The sequence below is a fragment of the Amphibalanus amphitrite genome, unplaced genomic scaffold (genome assembly GCF_019059575.1).
Source record: "Amphibalanus amphitrite isolate SeventyFive unplaced genomic scaffold, NRLGWU_Aamphi_draft 000089F_arrow, whole genome shotgun sequence".
NCBI classification, from domain to species: domain Eukaryota; kingdom Metazoa; phylum Arthropoda; class Thecostraca; order Balanomorpha; family Balanidae; genus Amphibalanus; species Amphibalanus amphitrite.
The window spans coordinates 751,446-773,151 of NW_024881585.1; the positions used below are offsets into that span (position 1 = coordinate 751,446).

Genomic DNA, 21,706 nt, shown 5'->3' on the forward strand with positions numbered 1-21,706 from the left:
GGAAGTCTTTTGTAAAAGCCTTATCTTTTACTGCCGGGTCGTGTGTCTTAATGTTTGTGTAGATAGGCAGAGTATCTTCATTTAGACATTGTTCATTGAACCGTAGTGCGAATTCTGCTTTTATGAGCTTCCGATTTGTGTGTTCGTATTTTCGGATCGTTTTCTTGAGAGATGTTGATAATTGTCCGATTATATTGGCAAAGGTTTCAGACATAACATGTATACAAAATTAAATTCCTTAAGCTTTCGAAGACATCTACATCTTCATGATCACAAGGTTAAATTGTAAAAGCACAGAGCCTAAGTTTGCTATTAGAATGGAAGGGAGAAAAACTAAATACATATTGTGCGTGATAAATTGCTAAGGCCTCTTGCAGTCGTCACATTCAGTAAACACACTAACTAATATACCTACATCGTTCCACACTTGGATGCATGACACATGACACATTTTGGTAATATGACACCTTTCTATGCACAGATACATAGATACCCTAAACGTCATATAGCCCTCCTAAATCCGATATCACTAATGCCCATCGCATTGTTCAGCTCCAAAGCGTGAGTGTCGTGCACCCCGACTTGTAGAGCTGCTTGTTGATGTGAGGCGAGTACTCACGGATGTACAGCGCCTCCAACACCCACAGTCTTCGCTGGTCATGGGTAGAGCACAGTATTTCGGTATTGTTCACCAAAATTTGTCGTGTGATGTCCTTGTCATGTTCTTTGTGCATGTGATTCTTCAGTGCGCCTTGTTGTTTATGCATTGTAAGTCGTCTGGACAGGGATGTGGTAGTCGCGCCAATGTATTTATCTTTGTTGAGAAGTCTACAACCTTCTTCGGGGCAACTGAATTGATAAATTACATTGGCTTGCTGTAAGTGTCTGTTGTCCTTGTCTCGTGTCTTCTTCTTGAACATGTTGTTGACCATGACGAGATCTGCGGTTTTCCTCGTGTTGTAATATATGATGAGTGTCACTTTCTTCGCCTGGTCTGTCGGCTTGACGTTAGTCAAGATGAGATCTCGGATGACCCTCTCTTCCGTTTTGTAGGCTGTGTTCATTTGACTGCGGTAGAACAGTTTGATTTTCTCCGTTTTCTCCGTTTTGTCTTGACTTTTCTCATCGTTCTTCTGTCCACTTTCCTCGCGCTCTTGCTGCTCACTCTGCTCACCTTTCTCGCTCCTCTGATGGCAGGCATCAAGTTGTCTTTTGATTTCATTATCGACGAGGTGATTGCTGTATCCATTGTTGACGAGGATTTGACGAGATCTGGTGAGCTCTGCATGGACATGTTGCCAAGATGAACTGTTGTTAACAGCCCGCCTGACAAATGCCTTGATCACACTCAGCTTGTACCGCTCAGGGCATTCGCTCTGAGCGCTGAGACAATGTCCTTCGTCCGTTGTCTTCCTGTAGACCGAGGTACTGCACATGCCGTCATCCAGCTTCTCGACCATGGTGTCGAGGAATGCAATCTTGTTGCCGCCGACCTCGTAGGTGAACCTTAAGACGGAAGCCTCTTCGAATGCCGTCTTCAGCGTCTTCAAATCAAAAGACAACTTGATGCCTGCCATCAGAGGAGCGAGAAAGGTGAGCAGAGTGAGCAGCAAGAGCGCGAGGAAAGTGGACAGAAGAACGATGAGAAAAGTCAAGACAAAACGGAGAAAACGGAGAAAATCAAACTGTTCTACCGCAGTCAAATGAACACAGCCTACAAAACGGAAGAGAGGGTCATCCGAGATCTCATCTTGACTAACGTCAAGCCGACAGACCAGGCGAAGAAAGTGACACTCATCATATATTACAACACGAGGAAAACCGCAGATCTCGTCATGGTCAACAACATGTTCAAGAAGAAACACGAGACAAGGACAACAGACACTTACAGCAAGCCAATGTAATTTATCAATTCAGTTGCCCCGAAGAAGGTTGTAGACTTCTCAACAAAGATAAATACATTGGCGCGACTACCACATCCCTGTCCAGACGACTTACAATGCATAAACAACAAGGCGCACTGAAGAATCACATGCACAAAGAACATGACAAGGACATCACACGACAAATTTTGGTGGACAATACCGAAATACTGTGCTCTACCCATGACCAGCGAAGACTGTGGGTGTTGGAGGCGCTGTACATCCGTGAGTACTCGCCTCACATCAACAAGCAGCTCTACAAGTCGGGGTGCACGACACTCACGCTTTGGAGCTGAACAATGCGATGGGCATTAGTGATATCGGATTTAGGAGGGCTATATGACGTTTAGGGTATCTATGTATCTGTGCATAGAAAGGTGTCATATTACCAAAATGTGTCATGTGTCATGCATCCAAGTGTGGAACGATGTAGGTATATTAGTTAGTGTGTTTACTGAATGTGACGACTGCAAGAGGCCTTAGCAATTTATCACGCACAATATGTATTTAGTTTTTCTCCCTTCCATTCTAATAGCAAACTTAGGCTCTGTGCTTTTACAATTTAACCTTGTGATCATGAAGATGTAGATGTCTTCGAAAGCTTAAGGAATTTAATTTTGTATACATGTTATGTCTGAAACCTTTGCCAATATAATCGGACAATTATCAACATCTCTCAAGAAAACGATCCGAAAATACGAACACACAAATCGGAAGCTCATAAAAGCAGAATTCGCACTACGGTTCAATGAACAATGTCTAAATGAAGATACTCTGCCTATCTACACAAACTTTGTGAACTAAATGCATGCCGATCGGTGGCGGGTGCCTCGCATTGGCGGATGGGCAAGTTTTTTAATTTGAACGAAAAGTGGCGAAAAATGTGTTGGTTTTCATTCAATGGAAACAGTTTGTGATACGAGTATACAAATGCACCGCGTTTGCCGCAATGCGTCATATTGGTCACAGGGCGCCTTTTTTGCCGCAGCTCGCACAATTTTGTCAAGTATTGTCTGGTAAAGGTGCAATTTGGTGCCAGGATGCATGCTCAAACAACAGGTACAGATGCGCCACATTTGCCGCAATGCGCCACATTTGCCACAAAGCGCCAGTTCCGACAAAATCGAGTAAGGGTAATGCAATGGCACGAATAGGAGCAGGGCTGGGAACACTTTTAAAGTCTGATTTTGAAAAAAAAAAATATTGGATCCAAATATTATGTGACTTGACATGACCCAGTGGTAGGTAGTGGTAGTGGTAGGGGTAGTGGTTGTAGTGGTAGGAGGTAGGGGTAGGGGTAGGGGTAGGGGTAGTGGTAGGGGTAGTAGTAGGGGTAGTGTTAGGGGTAGGAGTATGGGTAGTAGTAGTGGTAGGGGTAGTGGTAGTGGTAGTGGTAGATGTAGTGGTAGGGGTAGTGGTAGGGGTAGTGGTAGGGGTAGGGGTAGTGGTAATGGTAGGGGTGGGGGTAGTGGTAGGGGTAGTGGTAGGGGTAGGGGTAGTGGTAGGAGTAGTAGTAGGGGTAGTAGTAGGGGTAGTAGTAGAGGTAGTAGTAGGGGTAGTGGTAGGAGTAGTGGTAGGGGTAGTGGTAGAGGTAGGGGTAGTGGTAGGGGTAGTGGTGGAGGCAAAAGTAGAACAGTGGCCCGGGCTGATCCCATCGGACGAGAGGTGACCTATGTGACCTGGTCTGACCCAAAGTGACCGGGGCTGACTCCTTTGGCCCGTCTTGACCCCGTATCAGCCAAATTTCATCCAACAAAGCCCCCAGAACAGCTCTTTTTTAATTCTCTTCACATTTCCGTCCAAATCTATGCTTCTAGCCAACACATCGATTTGAAACGAACACCATTCGAAAGCAAATTGGCTGGTGCCGCAATTTTTTCCTACCACGCAGCAAAGCAAGTGGCGCAGCCGCTTGTCTATATTACTATTTGTGGTGACGTAGTTTCTGTCTATTACGAAGGTCGCGACATGGTGCTACGTAGCGCGGGTTACAGATCACACCGTTGCACCTACCGCGCTGAAGTTTGCGCAACTCATAGAACAAGGATGGACAACGTGCCTTTGATGGGTCTCAGCTCGATCGGATCGATAGCGAGCGCGTGGCGCGTGCCCAAAAAGTGCAAATTCGCGTCATAGACTTTACATGTATTAATCGGCTGGCAAAAACGGGCGAAAACAGCCAAATTTGCCCGACACGGGTCCGGTCCCGGTGCAATATCTCGGTAACCGTGGGCCCGACCGGTACGGGGAAAACAGCATCGTGTAGAGAATCGAACGGGCTATCGAATGGTGTGCGGTGCAGGGGTTGGCACGCGCCACGTGCACCGGGGAGGACACTTTCTTTTGAAAAATGGACGTTTTGGACGGATTTTGGAATGTATATTAATTTCAGGTGATCGTCAGACGGAATGAGTTGAAACAGCACCTATTAGCAATAAAAATGTACCGTCTCTCATGGAAAAATTGTGAAAAGCTAATTGATGAAAAACAATGTGGAAAAAATCGCTGAATTAAATGGTATTTGTCCAAAATGTGCCACTAAATAATTACACGGATTTTGCTGCTTAACCTGATACGTTTGACAATTGAAAATGCTATCATTGGAAAGAGCATTCAATCCTCTCCAAGATCAAATCATCACGTTTGCATGACAAGCAACAGTATTCTTAAAAATATAAATGTTTCAAACCTCTGCAAAACGATTTTTAGTGAAAATTATCTACGCCTTTAATTTGTCATAAAACTACGCGCCTAAATTATAAAGCACATTTGACAGATTCTGAAGTGGAAAGCATGCTTATCAGCCACGGGCACCTCGATGCGGTGGATATTTTTTCCACAAGCCAAAACTTTTGTATATTGATATAGACAAGTAGAAAAACACGGAACAAATAGTGCATGGACGCGTTTCGATTATTAAATCTTCATCAGCATGACATAATCACAGAGAAAACAAGATATAGCACACAAACATTCAAGCTCGTCACAGTGCAATCGTCTTGATTTTAAAAATTTCTTGCATATGACATATTCACTACTAATCCACCTGTAGGAGAATATCCACGAAAAATGATAGCAAAATAGATCACTGACATACATATGACACATGGATAACAACAAATTTATACAGTACGATCATGAACAAGTAGGTACAGTCCACAGCAGAAGTAATGTGGGGTTTCAGTCATGGGTATGTTCTGCTTCTGAAGCTTAGGAACGATTAGCCAGACTACAATGAAACTTTGAATGTAGCTTATATGTATCGTCACCCTTGCAGCTGCAACTTTAGCTATTGACATCTTCTTTTCAATCACTTCGCATTAAACAATCGCCAGTCAAAGCCAACCGTTGAGTTTGGTAAAACCTACATTACTTTAGCGGTTGGCTGTACAAACTAATGACGCGTCTTCTTTAAACTATACATCGCCGCTGGTTTAGCCCATTTCATCGAACCCACCCTAATATTAATCGTTTCGTTCATTGCTATAAATGCCGCCTCTGTCGCCTTCCGATTGTCTTTGTTTTTACATAATGCTATGATTTCCGCCCCGCCCCATCTTGGTAAATGATGTGTTTTCTGAGCATGAATTACTACCGCGCTATGTTCTGCGTTGTTTCGCATGTCCCGCTTATGTTCCTTTAATCTAACGTCTAAGCCCCTCCCGGTTTCCCCTATATATGATTTGTCACAAGAACCACAAGGAATCTTATACACTAAACTTTTTTCTTCTCCATTTCTTTTTGTGTGGTTTTTCAGTATATCCCCTACCTTTGTTCCCGAAGAGAAAGCTATTTTAAATCCAGTCATTTCAATCTGTTTCGCTATCATCTCGGCTGGTTTCGAATTGGGAAGTGTTATATATCGTTCGGTTTTCTTCGTCTTTGTTGTCGCGATTCGCTTTCGAATATTGATAGCTTTTCTTTTCAAGTTGACTAGAAATCCTTTGGGGTACTTTAATTTCGTGAACGATGCCATGATGTGCTGAATCTCTTCATCTATAAACTCTTCACTACAAATGCGATACGCTCTAAGGAAAAACCCCAACACTATCCCACTTTTAACCCGATCATTGTGTCCAGAATAGAAATGTACGTACGACTCTTTTGATAGACTTAACTCGGTAGAGGAAAAGATTCAGTTTACACTTGAGAAAGAAAGCAACGGGACGATTGCTTTTCTTGATACTGTGATCATACGTGGGAGTCAGCCAAAATTTAAAGTGTATCGAAAGCCAACAAACAAAGAGTCGTACGTACATTTCTATTCTGGACACAATGATCGGGTTAAAAGTGGGATAGTGTTGGGGTTTTTCCTTAGAGCGTATCGCATTTGTAGTGAAGAGTTTATAGATGAAGAGATTCAGCACATCATGGCATCGTTCACGAAATTAAAGTACCCCAAAGGATTTCTAGTCAACTTGAAAAGAAAAGCTATCAATATTCGAAAGCGAAGCGCGACAACAAAGACGAAGAAAACCGAACGATATATAACACTTCCCAATTCGAAACCAGCCGAGATGATAGCGAAACAGATTGAAATGACTGGATTTAAAATAGCTTTCTCTTCGGGAACAAAGGTAGGGGATATACTGAAAAACCACACAAAAAGAAATGGAGAAGAAAAAAGTTAAGTGTATAAGATTCCTTGTGGTTCTTGTGACAAATCATATATAGGGGAAACCGGGAGGGGCTTAGACGTTAGATTAAAGGAACATAAGCGGGACATGCGAAACAACGCAGAACATAGCGCGGTAGTAATTCATGCTCAGAAAACACATCATTTACCAAGATGGGGCGGGGCGGAAATTATAGCATTATGTAAAAACAAAGACAATCGGAAGGCGACAGAGGCGGCATTTATAGCAATGAACGAAACGATTAATATTAGGGTGGGTTCGATGAAATGGGCTAAACCAGCGGCGATGTATAGTTTAAAGAAGACGCGTCATTAGTTTGTATAAGTACCTACTTGTTCATGATCGTACTGTATAAATTTGTTGTTATCCATGTGTCATATGTATGTCAGTGATCTATTTTGCTATCATTTTTCGTGGATATTCTCCTACAGGTGGATTAGTAGTGAATATGTCATATGCAAGAAATTTTTAAAATCAAGACGATTACACTGTGACGAGCTTGAATGTTTGTGTGCTATATCTTGTTTTCTCTGTGATTATGTCATGCTGATGAAGATTTAATAATCGAAACGCGTCCATGCACTATTTGTTCCGTGTTTTTTTTTTTTCTACAAACCAAAACGTTTAGCCGTCAAAAAGCAATCGACCGAAATGGATAGATAACCCAACCGACACAAGAACAACCGAACACCCGCCGATCGAAAATATCCCTTTTCGCGTTGCGGAGCACGCGGGTCACCCTAGTTCGTGCTATTGTTGTTCTCATTTTTATGCATATTTGAAACGCAGAGGGTATTTGTCTCTCCGGTGCTGTCTGAGCTTATTTTCTTAAAGTGTTTTCAGGAATGAAGATTTCATATGATAAACTTAAAGGCCGTGTTACACTGCCGAATTTTGGCCACGACCCTGTCGCCGAATCACGTCGTGTAGGAAATCGGCGAACAGTTCACCGACAGAGGCGAACAGTTCGCCGACAGAGCCCGATTTGCAGACAACGGGTGGGGGGCCCCCCTAATCGTGCGCGGGTCGAAGCTGATCCATGATTCGGCGAACATCGCGAATGAATGGCGAATCTGTTGCGAATAGTCGGCGATACCTTGGCAACAAGTCGGCGCACGTAGCGACATGTCGGCGGTGACTCGGCGAGTGTTTGGCGATCATGTTCGTTTATTATAAGTTCGGCGAACGGCCACGAAATTTTCATTTTTCATGAAATATTCGTGGCGGTCGTGACGAACCGTAAAAGTCGCGCGGTGGGCACCGACTGGTCTGCGAAATGCCAAGACCGTGGAAGAAAGATCCCGAATCGATCCGCGACATAGGATGACTTGCATATTCGTGCACATTCGTGTACCAAAATTCGGCAGTGTAACAAGGGCTTAAGAGGGAATTCGTGATCAATCAATTTTTGAAGGGAAAGACAAACTCACAGATTCATCATGCAGGAAAGGAAATGAAACTCAACCGGATGTTCATAAAGCGAACGGACAGGTTCCAGGAAACCAAGGCAACGGAAGACCGACCGCGCTCTGGGAGGCCGCGATCTTGCCGCACTCCGGTGGCAATCAAAAAAATTAGGGACAAAATCCGCAGGAATCCACGCCAGTCTATGCGGAAGATGGCAAGAGAACAAGTGATGTCCTCAAGAACAATGAAGCGGCTGGTGACTGGCGACTTACAGATGCGTCCCTTCAAGCTGCAGTCGAGACAGCTGCTCGGCGCAGCAACGAAGGACGAGCCAAACTCCTGCGCGGGAAGCTTCGTGAGAGCACTCTGAGAAACATTGTCTTCAGCGATGAGAAGCTGTTTACCGTCCAAGCTTCCTTTAACCAGCAAAATGACCGAGTCCTCTCATGTAACCGCCAGAGCATCCCGGAGGACCACGGAAGAGTCTTCCGATCACAGAAGCCGGCTTCAGTGATGGTCTGGGCTGCAGTGAGTGAATCGGGCAAGTCACCACTGGTTTTTGTCCCACAAGGAGTGAAGATCAACCGCGAAGTTTACATCCGGGACATCCTAGAGGCTAGTCTGAAACCGTGGGCCGCAAACCACTTCCGTGATCAACACTGGACGTTCCAGCAAGACGGCGCTACCAGTCACACTGCGCGAGAGACCCAACAGTGGTGCCAAAACAACTGCCCGGGGTTCATCACCAAGGAGGAATGGCCGCCCTCATCGCCTGACCTGAACCCGCTCGACTACTCCCTGTGGTCTGTGCTTGAGAGCAAGGTGTGCTCAGTGCCTCACAGGAGTATTGACCATCTCAAGCGTGATCTCGTGCGCGCGTGGCAGAGGATCCCAGATGACGTCGTGTTCGCCGCCGTAGGGGACTTCCGCCGGAGACGGCGACTGTGCAGGCCAAGGGTGGCCATTTCGAGTGAAACTCGGACAGTCTGGTGGCAGTGGTGCCATGAACCTGTGCTGAAAGTTTCATGCAAATATAAGCATTACTTTTGAAAATACTGAGGTTTTACTTTGTAACAGAACTTACGCCCCACCCTGTATAACTTCTTTAGTTGTTGATTCTTGCTCACAATTGGTATACAATTTAGAGATTACGGCACAAATGTCTGCGGTAATTTTGGCCAGATATTTGGGGTAGAACCCGACCACAATCACCTGATCGTTTGGTTTGTTTACTTGCTTTCAGGCCGTGAGCAGCTGCGCACATGAAGAATTTGCGGTAAAACCGAAACTACCACATAATATTATTTTGATGCGGTAACTTCAAAAATTACGGCACTGGTGAGTGGTGAGATTCGTTTTGGGATAGTTTACCGCAAAATGAGTTTACCGCACTTGGTGAGATTGGGCCCAGGGCCCAATCTTCTCACCAAGATGCGCTGGTGGGTGACGATCGGGCGAAAACTGACCTGCGGCGCCTGCTTCCCGGCTGTATAAATCGGCAACGGAGGGTCGCAGCGAGAAGCGGTTTACACCACTCGATAGAGGAGAGATGGGCCTAGCGTATTGACATGGTTTCATAGCATAGCACGCGCCACGTGCAAGACAGCACCCCCGGTTGTGAAAAATGACCGATTTCGTGCATTGTGACGGGAAAATCGATGCCGCTGGAAAACGGCTTGACGGAATGAAATCGGTGTTGTATCATTTTGCAGACAAATGTATGTGTAATCAGAGAATAGCAAACAAAAAACTGATGATCCGTACCATTTCCTTAATAATGAAAAAATAATTTGAAAATTTGATTCGCGCGGAGCGCGACGTCCTTCACAACATCAAAACGTATTAAAAACGCTGATCAATCGCTATGAAACCTACATATTCGGAAAGAGCATTCCTTTCTGACCAATATCCACCCAAAATATTATCGAAAAGTCAATAAACTTTTGTGAAAATGACTCAAGCATGTGACCGTGTTTTGTTAACGTTACCGGTATTTTTCGACAAAATCCGATCGATGGCTTATGGCCGGCACAGGGGGGTGCGCTCCGGGCTTTTAACATTACGAAAAGTGGAGACACCTTCGCTAGCGCTGTCAGCATCGTAAGCATTCTAAACAACAACTGCAGTTATCCCACCAATCAGCGTACGACAATACTCGACGCTCATTGGCTGATAAGCCAGTGACGATTTTGGGGGCCAGAGCGTTAGAGGTAACCTATAGCAGCACGGGCCGCTAAGTTTAGGACTTGATTTTGATATTATTTAGGCCAGTCTGATAAAAACTCTGGTCGGTTATGAAAACTGCAATTCATTCTAGTAGTGGTCCGACAAGTCTTTTTGCTTTTTTCTAAATCAATTCGTTGAAAAATGTGTTATTAGATGCGTACTCATGCCAAATTTGCCCCGTTACCATGGCAACCTGAGTTTGTTTGGTCCCCAGAGTCGCGGTTACTAAATTCATTGTTGTCCCCAGTTTTTCGTCGGGAGCGTTCTACCTGGTTTACATAGCCTTGGGCCGGCAAGTCATTCAACTTTTGACAATAGCTATCAAAGCATGGGCTGCAATACACCGCCCGCCAACTGCCAAGGGGAATTCCAAACACTGAAAATAAGCGCCTACCAGTAAACAGCACATTTTTGTACTAGGAATAACTCAGCTGCTACTGGGCCGATTGCGCTGAAACTTGGACTGTGGGTGGAGGGGGCACTCATCTGGCGATGCATGGTCATGTGTAACAGGTAGGGTGGATCGATTGCACGTGCGCACGTGAGGGGTCCACTTATACATCTCAAGAACGGCTGGGCCGATTTCGCTCAAATTTTGTACACCGTTAGGAACAATTTAGAAGGGTGGCTGGCACAAGTCATCTAGAGTCTCAGTTAGCGCGTGCGCACGTGCAGCGGGCCGCTTTTATATCTCAAGAACGGCTGGGCTGATTGCGCTCAAATTTGGTACACTACTTTGATCGAGTATGAGAAGGGTAACAACGGGTAGGTTATGAGTTAGGTAGGGTGTGGGTTGGGTAGGGTAGGGTAGGGTAGGGTAGGGTAGGGTAGGGTAGGGTAGGGTAGGGTAGGGTAGGGTAGGGTAGGGTAGGGTAGGGTAGGGTAGGGTAGGGTAGAGTAGGGTAGAGTAGGGTAGAGTAGGGTAGAGGTAGGGTATGTATATTTGTAGGTTATGTTAAGTTTGAGTGCATAAGGGCCCAACATCCGAAAGACTCGAACAACCCCGGGTAATCAGCACCAGCATACCATACAGTTCAGTTAAAACCAAATGTCAAACTTCACCTAGCTCATACAAAAAAAAAAAAATAACCTCATACACCCAAACTAATGGCCCCATTAACAATATCAATCGATTCTATACAGTTATCGCGTAAACATGGCCATCTAGTCTTACTTAATAAATTTCAAGTTGTCTGCGTGTCCGTCAGCCGTATGTGTCTTCTTGCGCCGGAACGGCGCCGCGTATCGACGTGAAATTTGGTGACCACAAACTTTGGGTGGGGCGGACCATCGTATCAAAAGATGGGCGCAATCGGACCACGGGTGCGGCGTCAGCGCGTGCATCTCTACCCCAGGCTGGCCGAGGCCGGCGCCGAGCAGAGAGCACGCGCTCTAAGCTCATTTTCTTCGCTTGCCAAACTGAGTGAAAACGATGAGAGCCAGCTCGGGAAGTCAACTCTGTGGATTTAAAGAATACAGGTTTTCGATTAGCATCAGGTATAGGCGCAGGTACAGGTATTAGGTTCAGGTTTCACCAGTAAATAAAATAAATTTATTACCGAGCAAGCGAAGCGAGCAAAGTGCGAGCGAAGCGAGCAAACTTTCGGATCTGCAGCGCTCCTCGAAAAGCGCATATACCTACATGCCTACCATACAGCTAAATGAAGTAAGTAAACAAACTTAACCCTACTGGCATAAACATACAAGTTTTAACAACCAAACTAATAATCCCCTTAAACATATATCTCGAATCTGTACAGTTAGCGCGTAAACCTGTATTCTAGGCCGGCCGGCCGTGGTCACGCTTTTGCGAAGCTTATATCTCAGCAACCACTTGACCGATTTACATGCGATGATTTTTGTAGGGTAGCTTCATTCTTTCTACCAAGTATTGGACTACTCCCGATGTACGTGGGTGACCACTTATGCACGTGCCACGTGCAAAACGAAGAGGTGTTGGTTTTGCAACAATTCCAATATCTCGGTAACTACTGGGCCGATTGCGCTGAAAGTTGGCATGTAGTCTTACTTAATAATGTGTCTCAATGCTTCTAAATCCTCTGCCGCTTATTCTCCGTCACTATCCACCCTAATCTGTGTTTTCATTTAAGAGTAGCGAACCAACTTTCAACACGGCATTGCCGTACAGTATGCACTCAGGCGGCTATAACCGCCAGAAGCGACATTGCGGTACAGTATGCAATCAGGCGTTCGATAGTTCTGCCATCTAGCGCGTAAAAGGAAAGGTGGGGCGGCGGACACGACATTGCGGTACAGTATGCACTCAGGCGGCTTTATTCGCCAGCACCGTCATTGCGGTACAGTATGCAATCAGGCGTTTGATGGCTCTGCCATCTAGCGCGAAACAGGAAAGGTGGGGTGGCCACGCAATGGATAGTAGCCGGTTCACGACTATTCACGACGGCCATCCGGTAAGTACAAATTTGGTGCAGGTTTCGTGCGATTAGATTCAGTGTGTTTCTTAGCAGCTATCAGCTAGGGTTACATTAATTGCTTATAGCTATTCCTGCTTTTTCATAGTATTAGACATTATTATCGATCAACCCTATTACTGGTGGGGGGGGGGGGGGGCATCGGCCCCCACCTGTAGTATTTTTGCTGTCGAGTGAAAATCGCCTTAGGGGTTGGAAATTTGGCGACTTTTCCTTAGCTAGAGGCGTATTCAGGATCAGTATCTCGGGGGTAAATCTGGTCACACTTAAAACAAAAATAATTTCAAAACAAACGTGTCCATCTGTATGTGTGCATATGCCCTAGAGACAGTATTGCGGTACAGTGTGCATTCAGGCGGTGATACGGCAGACGCGGCACTGCGGCACAGCGTCCATTCAGGCGCTTGACGCTCCTGCCATCTAGCGAGTAAAAATGAATGTTTGGGCGGCTTTGCGAGCCGCACTTATTGGGTAGGTATGCGCACTCGATTACCTACTTGGCAATCTTCAAGAGAACAACCTTTCACCAGTTACAGCATTAATAATATCCATGATATTTGTAACACGGCGGTTTCTCGTGCCCAGGGCGGGGCGCGCCGGTGTTGTTGTCAGCCCTTGCCAGAAGAGATGCTCTGCCGGTCCAGGTGTATTGTCTTACGAGCACAACACAGAGCGATGGTCAGCTACGGTGTCGGTCGAGACCGACGCAGAAACGCGTCCGGCGTGGTCTGAGGCTGGGCGTCTTCTCTACACAAGCACGCGGAGCAGATGGTGCGTGTCCAGCGGCTGTGGAGCTCGGAGGTCTCCTCGAGCGAGAGAGAGCACGTCCGACGCCGATGATGGCTCTGGGTCTTCTCTCCGTCCCCCCAATCGGGTGACTTCAGCAGAACTATCCTACTCTAAGGGCGGTGGCCCTCTAGCCCTGCGTGGCGACTTACTATTGGCTGTTCCATATATGGTTGCACAGTTGCGATTGGTCATCACCACGTCGTACGATCGAGAATCATGCGTCACGTGAGTGAGAGCGTCACACGCTGGTCTCGTGGTCCTAAGTGCATCCGGCTACGCAACGTTGCAAAGACATCAGACGGCACTTAGCAGGCAGCGGCTGACTTCTAGGTATAGAGTCTATAGAGCGCGTTTGACAGGAGACAGACTAAAAGCTGACGTTTGTAGATAACACACCGGCGGCGCGGCGCAGAGTGCTGGAGACGATGAGTCACGATCATGAATAAACTATGACGCGTCCCGGGCCGGGCCGCGGGGTCAGCTGCAGTGAGCTGAGCGCGAGCGGAGAGCGGAAATTGAATGATAGCCACCACGCAGGTATAACTAGACTACGAACTAATTGCGAATAACTAACGCACACTTTACACACCTCCCCCACCCATGCCAAGAGCTTTGGCCACGACAAAGCAGAGGCCGACGCCTGAAGGGCAAAGGACACAGCGGGGGAGTCACACGCAGTACACAAACACATCCGCGACAAGAACACAATACAGGGGCGGGAGGGCGGGACTTTGCCGGGTGAACGCATTGAACGTCACTAGCGCACTCGCTGCGGTCCACGAAAACGGTTATCGTAGTCCATGACGTCAGTCATTTCGGCGGTGACCCGGATCGTGGGCCGTCGAGTCAACTGGTGACCCGGATTGCTGGTGCGCGGGGGCACTTCGCTTGGTAGCGCACGTCTGCGCTCGGTGCGGAACACTGAATCATACGGTGATTCGGATAGTTCCTTGGTCCATTGTGATGCAGGCTCGGCGCTGCGCATACACAAACACTCGCACGCACACTGGGGAAAGAGGAACAAAGAGACCTCACGCCTGGCCATACGTGGCCCGTCACGGCATATCCGTTGTGGCACTAGACTGAGCGCTGAGTGATGCCGGTGCATCGTTTACAGTTACCACGTGCCGGCTCTGCTAGCGAGCCGAGCACAATGTGACACTCGTCAAGTTATAGCTGGCTCGTGATAGTCTCGAGAAGTGGAAGCTGGCAGGACCAAGGAAGGAACGGTTTGTAGCCATAAAGCGAGAGCAGTAGTGGTTAGCGCAAAAGCATAGCAACAGTCAAGGAGAGGGCCTTTAGTAATCATAGGCGTGTTTGTTATTATCAGCACCAGCATTCATTCTCAAAAACATCCATCCGCAATGCATCCGTTGTGACACCTATGGTCCCAATCACAACGACCAATGCATCGTTGTGGCTCCTACGGTCTCTACCACAACGACCGTTTATTACATCGGGCTAGAGATAGCCAAATCAATGCAAAAAAAAAAACTAAGTATTCGGAAACTTCCGGCAACAATCCGATGAGTCACCTCAATCATGGTGCTACATCACGGCAAATGGCTGTTGAACGTCAGCGTCATTTGGATTGCTAGCTAAACTGCCAGACAATCAGTTCCAGATTGCACCTTCGTCTCTCGATTGCAGGGCACTCATAAAAAATAGACATTTGTCTCTTCTACTACGCAGCTCTGGTGTACGTTCCGTCGTACACAACCCTTCGAGAGGCTCGAGACCTCAGACCTAATCGTGCAGCCTCTGTGGCAGCGGTAACGTCCATGCTCACCATCGTCCGGTAACTGTGGCGAGTTAATAACGCTGGGGTCACCTATTGCTGCTGAAGGGTTCTGAAAATTTGCAGTGCACCTGTCTCATACGTTTGTTGGCTTTACTCAGAAAAGCAGACCAACCTCAGTTACCTTACGCGACTTGACCGCGCTCGGCCACCAATTAATATATGTTCCTCTCTTAGGTAAATGCCGACCTAAAGAGAGACTCTTGCAACATCATAGGGGCTTATCTAAACATCGTAATTCTGTTTCAGGCGTAGTCATCAACTGCACTAATTCTGCGTGCTTTTCGGAGTGATCACACGAATCTGAGTTTCTCGAGATCTGGGTATTTTGGTTCCGGCTGAATGGGCGCTTGATTGACTCGTCGCTGTTGGGTTTCGTGATCCTTACGTCCAAGATAAGTGTCCCTTTCATTGATAATTGATAATAGCTCTAGGCGTTCGGCTCGCTCACTAGAACTTAGATCGAATAGGTCGGTTTTGTTAATTTCAGCACGCCATAAGTCTAGTTTTTCGCCAAATGGATTTATTCTTAATAACTCTCGGTCCTTTGCAGGCTGGTGTTGGGGAACACTGGTATTTTTCCTTGTTACCTTCACCGAGGATTTTGGGGACCCGGAACCAGGAGCATGCAGGTGGGACGAGTTGGATTGAGCCATGATTGATACGATTGAGAGCCAAAATACAAAATCATAAAGTGAACCATTTACGTTACGCTGAACTTTTAGTTTGCAAAAGTAAAATCAAAATCCAGTGCCACTCGGGAGATGTCGAAACGTACCTTTGTTGGCGTTACCGAAGATGGGTTGTTCGCCAGTTCACTTTCACTCTCACTATCACTTTAACTACGCGCCGGGCGGACTGTTCGATTACGCGCGAGAGAGTTTGGTTGTAGCGCTGGGTGTGGAACGCCTTTGAAGTCACTCGATGGAGATGCCTCGCAGAAGAGCGTCAGTTGACCTCTCTGATGACGTCAGTTGACCTCGTTGGAGAGCGCGAGTTGAACTCTCTTTCCTGTTAGACTTTGTCTCGATGACGAGAGACGGTCTGTTGGAGTTATCAGCGGCTTAGATCGAGCGCTGGTTGAGATGGCTGCCGTATAACTCGGGCAGATCGGGCCTGACTGGTACAGTTCGATTTCAGAGCCCTTTATGACTGGTACTTGTACGGGTACTTGTACCTTGAGCTGGCACTGATTAAGATAAACGGTGCTGAGCTTTGGCGTACTCACTTTTGGAGCGCTATTGTTCAGCGGCTCACTGTGAAGTATCGGCAGATGTAGTAGCCGTGAGAGCTGGCTGGTAGCAGCTGGAGCGCAGCAGCGTTGTATAGGTGCTCGTCAGCGGCAGAGTTCGTCAGCGGCAGAGTTCGGACGGAAAAGTTGGCGCACGGAGAAGCAGATGGACGTGAGAAGACGGCTTCTTCGGCAGGTTCGATCCGACGTCCCGGGTTTCGGCACCAATGTAACACGGCGGTTTCTCGTGCCCAGGGCGGGGCGCGCCGGTGTTGTTGTCAGCCCTTGCCAGAAGAGATGCTCTGCCGGTCCAGGTGTATTGTCTTACGAGCACAACACAGAGCGATGGTCAGCTACGGTGTCGGTCGAGACCGACGCAGAAACGCGTCCGGCGTGGTCTGAGGCTGGGCGTCTTCTCTACACAAGCACGCGGAGCAGATGGTGCGTGTCCAGCGGCTGTGGAGCTCGGAGGTCTCCTCGAGCGAGAGAGAGCACGTCCGACGCCGATGATGGCTCTGGGTCTTCTCTCCGTCCCCCCAATCGGGTGACTTCAGCAGAACTATCCTACTCTAAGGGCGGTGGCCCTCTAGCCCTGCGTGGCGACTTACTATTGGCTGTTCCATATATGGTTGCACAGTTGCGATTGGTCATCACCACGTCGTACGATCGAGAATCATGCGTCACGTGAGTGAGAGCGTCACACGCTGGTCTCGTGGTCCTAAGTGCATCCGGCTACGCAACGTTGCAAAGACATCAGACGGCACTTAGCAGGCAGCGGCTGACTTCTAGGTATAGAGTCTATAGAGCGCGTTTGACAGGAGACAGACTAAAAGCTGACGTTTGTAGATAACACACCGGCGGCGCGGCGCAGAGTGCTGGAGACGATGAGTCACGATCATGAATAAACTATGACGCGTCCCGGGCCGGGCCGCGGGGTCAGCTGCAGTGAGCTGAGCGCGAGCGGAGAGCGGAAATTGAATGATAGCCACCACGCAGGTATAACTAGACTACGAACTAATTGCGAATAACTAACGCACACTTTACATATTGAACAAACGAATGTGATAGAATACAATTAGAGTAGTTTACAGTGCTCATGTTAAGAACGTAGGTATGTTATGTTACGACTTACTGGTGGTTATAGGAATGCACTAGAGTAAGGTGGGAATAGAGCCTATGAGAAGGGTATGGGAAGGGTGTAGGGGTAGGACATGTATATGGGTAGAATAGCGCTTTTTTGCGGCGTTCCCGATTGGCGGCGGGCGGGCGGGCGATGCGGGCGATTTTCATTTTTGTGGCGTTTGCGGTTGGCGGCGGGCGGGCGGGCGCGCGATGCGGGCGGTTTTTATTTTTTTGCGGCGTTTGTGGTTGGCGGCGGGCGGGCGTGCGATGCGGGCGGTTTTTATTTTTGCGGCGTTTGCGGTTGGCGGCGGGCGGGCGCGCGATGCGGGCGGTTTTTATTTTTTGCGGCGTTTGCGGCGTTGTTTGCGGTTGGAGGCGGTCATTTTTACTTTTGCGGCGTTTGCGGTTGGCGGCGGGCGGGCGGGCGCACGATGCGGGCGGTTTTCATTTTTTTCGAGGCGTTTGCGGTTGGCGGCGGTCGGGCGGGCGGTTTTTATTTTTCGCGGCGTTTGTGGTTGGCGGCGGGCGGGCGTGCGATGCGGGCGGTTTTTATTTTTTGCGGCGTTTGTGGTTGGCGGCGGGCGGGCGTGCGATGCGGGCGGTTTTTATTTTTTTGCGGCGTTTGCGGTTGGCGGCGGGCGGGCGCGCGATGCGGGCGTTTTTTTGCGGCGTTTGCGGTGTTGTTTGCGGTTGGAGGCGGTCGTTTTTATTTTTACGGCGTTTGCGGTTTGCGGCGGGCGGGCGTGTTTTTTTTTTAAATGATTCAATGTCCAAACCTTTGGATTCGTAGTGCTCCTCGAAAAGCCATCCCTACCTACTATACAATTAAGAGAAGTAACTACCAAACACCACCCTACTTATATAAACATAAAAGTTTTGACAACCCAACTAATGGCCCCATCAACAGTATCTATCCAAACGAACAGTTATCGCGTAAACCTGTATTCTAGTCTTACTTAATAAATTATAAGTTGTCATCATCGCTGTGTCATGCCTTATGTGTCTTAAAGCGCCGGAACGGCGCCGCGTATCGACATGAAATTTAGTGGCCACAAACTTTGGGTGGGGCTGACCATCGTATCAAAAGATGGGCGCAATCGGACCAGGGGTGCGGCGTCAGCGCGTGAATCTCTGCCCCAGGCTGGGCGCGGCCGGCGCTGAGCAGAGAGCACGCGCTTTAGGCTCAGTTGTTCGCTTAAAAAACTGAGTGAAAAGCATCAGAGCCGGGAGGTCGTTGACCTTTGACAACGAAGGCCGACACAAGGCACCGCTCGCCAAGAGGATTCGCCAGTAAATACAATTAATTTGTTTTTGCAATATCTCAGCCGTTTCTGGCCCGATTTAGCTGAAACCTGGACTGTCGGTGGTAGTGTAGTGTAGGGTAGGGCAAGGTAGGGTAGGGTAGGGTAGGGTAGGGTAGGGTAGGGTAGGGTAGGGTAGGGGTAGGGTAGGGTAGGGTAGGGGTAGGGTAGTGTAGGAGTAGGGTAGGGTAGGGTAGGGTAGGGTAGGTTAGTGTAGGGGTAGGGTAGGGTAGGGTAGGGTAGGGTAGGTTAGTGTAGGGGTAGGGTAGGGGTAGGGTAGTGTAGGGGTAGGGAAGGGTAGGGTAGGTTAGGGGTAGGGTAGGGTAGGGTAGGGGTAGGGTAGGGTAGGGTAGGGTATAGGGTAGGTTAGGGTAATGTAAGGGTAGGGTAGGGTAGGGGTAGGGTAGGGTAGGTTAGTGTAGGGGTAGGGTATGGGTAGGGTAGGGGTAGGGTAGGGTAGGGTAGGGTATAGGGTAGGTCAGGGTAATGTAAGGGTAGGGTAGGGTAGGGTAGGGGTAGGGCAGGGCAGGGTAGGGTAGGGTAGGGTAGGGTAGTGTAGGGTAGGGTAGGTTAGGGTAGTGTAAGGGTAGGGTAGGGTAGTGTAAGGGTAGGGTAGGGTAGGGTAGGGTAGGGTTGAATTGAGTAACATCCTAACTTACAAAGGGCTCGAACAACTCGCATGCATCACCACCATGCTTTACAGTTCAATTAAAAGCAGTTACCCAGTTCTACACAAATAATACCAATAAAAATGCAAGTTTCTACACCCAAACTAATGCATCCGTTAATCATACATATCAAAACATACAGTTATCGCGTAAACCTGTATTCTAGTCTTACTTAATAAATTTCAAGTTGTCTGTGTGTGTGTCAGCCGTATGTGTCTTCTTGCGCCGGCACGGCGCCGCGTATCGACGTGAAATTTGGTGACCACAAACTTTGGGTGGGGCGGACCATCGTATCAAAAAATGGGCGCAATCGAACCACGGGTGCCGCGTCAGCGCGTGCATCTCTGCCCCAGGCTGGCCGAGGCCGGCGCCGAGCAGAGAGCACGTGCTTTAGGCTCAGTTGTTCGCTTAAAAAAACTGAGTGAAAACGATGAGAACCAGCTCGGGAGATCATTAAAATTTGAACTCTGTGGATATTAAGAATACAGGTTTGCGATTAGGATCAGGCATAGGCGCAGGTACAGGTATTCGGTACAGGTTTTACCGGTAAATAAAATAAATTTATTATCAAGCGAACGAAGCGAGCAAAGTGCGAGCGAAGCGAGCAAACTTTCGGATCTGCAGCGCTCCTCGAAAAGCGCATATACCTACATGCCTACCATACAGCTAAATGAAGTAAGTAAACAAACTTAACCCTACTGGCATGAACATACAAGTTTTAACGGCCAAACTAATAATCCCCTCAAACATATATCTCGAATTTGTACAGTTATCGCGTAAACCTGTATTCTAGGCCGGCCGGCCGTGGTCACGCTTTTGCGAGGCTTATATCTCAGCAACCACTTGACCGATTTACATGCGGTAATTTTTGCAGGGTAGCTTCATTCTTTCTACCAAGTATTGGACTATTCCCGATGTACGTGGGTGACCACTTATGCACGTGCCACGTGCAAAACGAAGAGGTGTTGGTTTTGCAACAATTGCAATATCTCCGTAACTACTGGGCCGATTGCGCTGAAAGTTGGCATGTAGTCTTACTTAATAATGTGTCCCAATGCTTCTAAATCCTCTGCCGCTCATTCTCCGTCACTATCCACCACTATAATCTGTGTTTTCATTTAAGAGTAGCGAACCAACTTTCAACACGGCATTGCCGGACAGTATGCACTCAGGCGGCTATAACCGCCAGAAGCGACATTGCGGTACAGTATGCAATCAGGCGTTTGATGGCTCTGCCATCTAGCGCGAAACAGGAAAGGTGGGGTGGCCACGCAATGGATAGTAGCCGGTTCACGACGGCCATCTGGTAAGTACAAATTTGGTGCAGGTTTGGTGCGATTAGGTTCAGTGTGTTTGTTAGCAGCTATCAGCTAGGGTTACATTAATTGCTTATAGCCATTCCTGCTTTTTCATAGTATCAGACATTATTATCGATCAACCCTATTACTGGTGGGGGGGGGGGCATCGGCCCCCACCTGTAGTATTTTTGCTGTCGATGGAAAATCGCCTTAGGGGTTCGAAATTTGGCGACTTTTCCTTAGCTAGAGGCGTATCCAGGATCAGTTTATCGGGGGTAAACCTGGTCACAGTTAAAACAAAAATAATTTCAAAACAAACGTGTCCATCTGTATGTGTGCATATGCCCTAGAGACAGTATTGCGGTACAGTGTGCATTCAGGCGGTGATACGGCAGACGCGGCACTGCGGCACAGCGTCCATTCAGGCGCTTGACGCTCCTGCCATCTAGCGAGTAAAAAGAAATGTTTGGGCGGCTATGCGAGCCGCACTTATTGGGTAGGTATGCGCACTCGATTACCTACCTGGCAATCTTCAAGAGAACAACCTTTCACCATTTACAGCATTAATGATATCCATGATATTGAACAAACGAATGTGATAGAATACAATTAGAGTAGTTTACAGTGCTCATGTTAAGAACGTAGGTATGTTATGTTACGACTTACTGGTGGTTATAGGAATGCACTAGAGTAAGGTGGGAATAGAGCCTATGAGTAGGGTATGGGTAGGGTGTAGGTAGGGTATAGGTAGGGTAGGACATGTATATGGGTAGAATAGCGCTTTTTTTTGCGGCGTTCCCGATTGGCGGCGGGCGGGCGGGCGATGCGGGCGATTTTCATTTTTGTGGCGTTTG

The 21,706-nt window shown here is 47.8% G+C and overlaps 1 protein-coding gene across 1 annotated transcript in view; it reads right to left on the reverse strand.

The window, feature by feature from the left end:
* LOC122380001 (sodium bicarbonate transporter-like protein 11) overlaps positions 1-16,056 on the reverse strand; it is a 263,700-nt gene extending 247,644 nt beyond the window's left edge. Inside the window, exon 1 of the mRNA XM_043362735.1 lies at positions 16,011-16,056. The gene's annotated coding sequence lies outside the window, so the exon portion shown is untranslated. The remainder of the gene's footprint in view (positions 1-16,010) is intronic.
* Positions 16,057-21,706: the final 5,650 nt, after the last annotated feature.